Here is a 4,331-nt window from a genome sequence, read left to right on the forward strand (position 1 = left end):
GCAGAGCTAAAACAACACCTAAATTTCTGAGCTCTGGGGAGGAAATCCTAGAAGACAGATTTACCTCCCCCAGGCTCTTATATTAGGGAAATCATTGCAACATTTCTTACAGACGTTCATTAATATCATTAACTAACAGTTACTTATATTCTATAGAGTATTATATTCTATGTATCATATACTTAGAGCTATATATATATGTAACTAATTAATATCCTTAGGAAGGAAAGAGCCATCTAGTTGAACTATTACAGTTGTTCTGAAAACATATCTGTCTAATTAGTGAACTTATAGCAACTTTTATGGAGAAAAAGTAGGGATTAAGAAGTTCTTCTTGTAACTTGGTTAAAGCGTAGGGTGAAGTTTGTTGCGTGTACCTTGTGGAGAATGTTGTGGTCCAAGGCTCTTCTCTTTCAGTTTCGTCTCCTTGACTCCTACCTTCCTTGGGCTGGGCTAGGCTGGGCCAGGTTGGACTTGTGACTTACATTTCTCTTCTGCTTTCTTTTTTTTTTTCCATTATGGGCATTGTTTCTAGGACAAGCCTTGATCTTGCATTCTTACCCTCATGGATGCTACTTTCTGTCAACTTCCAGCAGCAGGAGTCTTCTTTTCAGTGCTTGATGCTTCTCAAAACAGACTCTGCCCACTGGAAGCAAATACCAAAGAGCTAGAGACAGCTGTTTGCAAAGCTTTCCTCTTCCAGCCTTTGGTTGCAATTCTTTTGCCCATAATTTGCTGCCTCTAGTTCCTTGGGCCACACAGGTATCCTGCCATCCAGCTCCTTTATATGTGAGAGACATTCTGAATACTGTCCCTTTTTCTTTGCACAGAAGTATATACAGTGTGGCAGTTACTGTAATCTCCACCCCCTTGCAAACAGCCACTCTAGAATCTTGGACCTCTAGGATTCTCTGTCTTGTATGCGTGGGTGCAAGGCCAAGCAAAATGAAGAGGAGAATAATTAGAGAAGGAAGCGGACATTCATGGAGAACTGGGAGCAGATAAGGTGAAAGGGCACAGGAGAAAAGAGATTCATGTAGACTTTTTGGTTTCTGTGGGAAACAAGTTGACACACTTTGGCCTCATTTAGTATTACCAAAACAGACAGTCATAGATGTAAGTAGCTCAATAGTGCGGCAACTGCCATGAATTCTGTACACTAAAGGGAACAGTCTTACATATATTTCTCATTTTGTTTTCTCTCATAGTACCTTATTAATGGCATTCACTTGTATGTTTGTAGAACACAGATTTTTTAAAATGCTCTGGTTTTGTCTGCATGGTTATTTCCTTGTCATATTTTTAAGGACTCCAACATTGTAAGACATACTGCATGTTTTTCTCTTGACGATCGTTTATCTTGAAGCATCATGAATGAACTTGACCTGCTCGATGTTGTGGAGAAACTTTAAAAAGGGTCTGTGAAAAAGGCATTGCGGTGAGTCGCGTTATGCACCCAAGCGTAAGGAGCAGACATCTGCCATCAGCCCAGCTTGGCCTGGGTTGCCTCTGTTTTAGTTCCCGTGGTTGGTGCTTTGCTCCCTAACCACTCTTGTGACTGTGGTGATGTGAGTAAGGGCTGAGTTGCTAATGATTTATATGTGAGGTAAGCTGGTTTGAGGGAGGAAATCCATGGATCTAGTCATTTTCCTTGGTGGTAAGCTTTCAGGGAGGGGTGCAAAGATTGATCTTTCTGGGGACTTTTCTAGTACCAGGAAGATGTCCCATAGATGGGACCTCCAAAGACACACATTTAATTTTTAGGCCTGTTTTTCCTATTATGAGATATGAGTTTTTTCACTGATGGGGATGATGCTTATCTGAGAAGAAATTGTGAAAGGTGTTGTAGTACAGAGATGTGGCTTAAGCTTTTAAGTGTTTTTCAAGGTTTTTCCCCTAAGCTTCCTACTTCAGATGGCCTACTCACATGGTGCTAGTATGTGATGTGAGGCTAACAACTACTGAATACCTGCAAGCCAGATCAGTGTCTCTTTTCTCTGTATTTCCATGGAAATCAAGGGACCCGTAGCTACTGCAGGTTAGGGTGGGTGGTGTGAGATTGGGGGAAGTGTGGTAAGACACATTTTGGTATCAGTAAAATGTTTACATATTAAAATATTCAGTCCCAACATTCAATTCTATTTAGGCAAACCCTTAGTTAGGCTTTTCCTGGTTCCGAGCCTATGTAACTTATTTTCTCTCCCTAGTTCCAGCCATTTAACTTTAGCTTGCAGGTTGAGCATCATCTTAACCTCTAAAGAATCTTACATATAGGAGGAAGAAACTAAAGAGCTCTATTTCAACACTTAGCAACATCAGGCCCTACCCTGACCTAAACCTTTATTCTTACAGTTAGGGTATTGTCTTGTCCCGTATACCCACTTCCTGCATTTTGAACCCATCAGGTTAAATGAGACAAGTCTTTGTGTAACATCCCCAGTTCATCTATCCCTGAGGCTGTCCTTAATTCTTCCCATTGTCACATTGTGATTTAATTAAATACTGGAATCCCTCAAACCCTTACATGGTACCTGAGGCCCTATCAGATACTGGTAGATTTTGTTATTGTCAAATACTTAGCTCCCTGATTCCCCAAATATCTCTTGCTCCTATATTTTCCATCCCAGCCTACTACATACCCATTAAGGCATTGTTTTATTTCATGTTCGACCCACTCCCATCCAGAGGCCTACTCTTTGCTAGTTCTCATACTTTCTGGAAACCCTGTTATGGCCAGGTCTGGATTTTTTTGTGTTCCCACCCAAAGCCTGTATCTTTTAGCAAGCTGGAACTATAGGACCAACATAGATTTTCTAGTTTCTGATAGATTTATGTCACAATTTGTACACTGTCATGTCTATAGATATTTGTATCATTTGTACATTTTGGCCATTACATGTCTATTGGATATTTTTCTTAAATTGCAAAAGAATATTTTATGACTTAGCACCAAATTGAATGTGCCTAATTGTAAGTTTGTAAACTATGTTGTGCTAACTTGTATCTTTTTTTATCCAAATAGTAATTTACTACTCTTGTCCCATTTGTAATTACGTGGAAGTTTTCAGAATTGTAAATAAATGCTTGTGGATTGAAACCTGGTTAGACTATAACTGTCCCAGATATGTTAAAGCTAGTGGTCTTTTTACTCATTCATTCATTCAATAATTCTGACCTTCCTGACTCAGTTGACCCAGCTCAAATGGTTGTGAAGATTACTAACAGTGTATGTAAGTTACTTTCAGAAATTAGAAACTAAAACTAAAAAAAACCAGTTGTTATTATAAATAACAATGGAATTTAGTATGCTATTATACCTTCAGACCTACTGTAGGACATGCTGTTCTTTGCCGTTCCACTTGTGGCAGGATTCATAGGTTTTCTAACAGGTACAGATCCCTATGCCTGATAATGTGAGGAAATGTTATACTTGAGCTCCACTCTTATCTCTCTCAGGCATTTTTTGGTATTGTCTAAAATGTAAATCCATACTGTCAACCTCCAGCATGATACCAGGCTCATAATAGAAACCCAATAAATGTTTCACTGTGAGTGGAGTATAAGTTGATAGAATTTTTTTTTTGTCACCAGTGAGTAACATTTTATTGTAATTATTTCTGAAGTGGGAAGAGAATTTTAAACATTGGAAAACCCTTTCGTAACTGTTATCTCAGTTGGTCCACCCTGATAGAATATTTTTGCAAGGTTGATTAGGCAGATTAGATTGATTAAAAATCTTTCAATTTTTTAAGTTTGCATCTCTTTCATTGCAGAAATTCTATGTGTAGAAATTCATATATAGCTGTATACATGTATAAAGATGTTCACATTGCAGCCTACCTGTAACAGAGGACAAAAACAAAAAACAAAACCCCAAACTGAAAACAACTAAAAGTCCATCAATATTGGACTGGTCATATAAATTATGTAATGTTATGCAGCTATTAAAGAGAATAGAATGGATGTATGCAAAAATTGACTGGGAAAATCACTATCCAAGACAGATTGTAGACTATGTATAGTATGCTGCTCTTATATAAAATACAGGATATCCGTTACGTACAAATACAGACAAGATACAAAAAGTGTGAATGTAAGCACTTAAATATCTGAAACAACCACACAAGAAACTGGGAGAGTTGGACAGCTTTCCATGTCCCCTATTATTGGAATTCGGAAGGGTTCACACAAGAACTAATGGACCTCTGCTACCACCCTCCGGCTAAAGCGGGAATTGCAGCCATCAGAATCCTCTTTACTAATCAAGCGCCTCAGTCGGCCGGCGTGATGACGTCATCTCGACGAGCGGTGGCGCATGCGCAGTAGAAAGA

This window comes from Globicephala melas, chromosome 12 (genome assembly GCF_963455315.2).
Source record: "Globicephala melas chromosome 12, mGloMel1.2, whole genome shotgun sequence".
Classification (NCBI taxonomy): Eukaryota; Metazoa; Chordata; class Mammalia; order Artiodactyla; family Delphinidae; genus Globicephala; species Globicephala melas.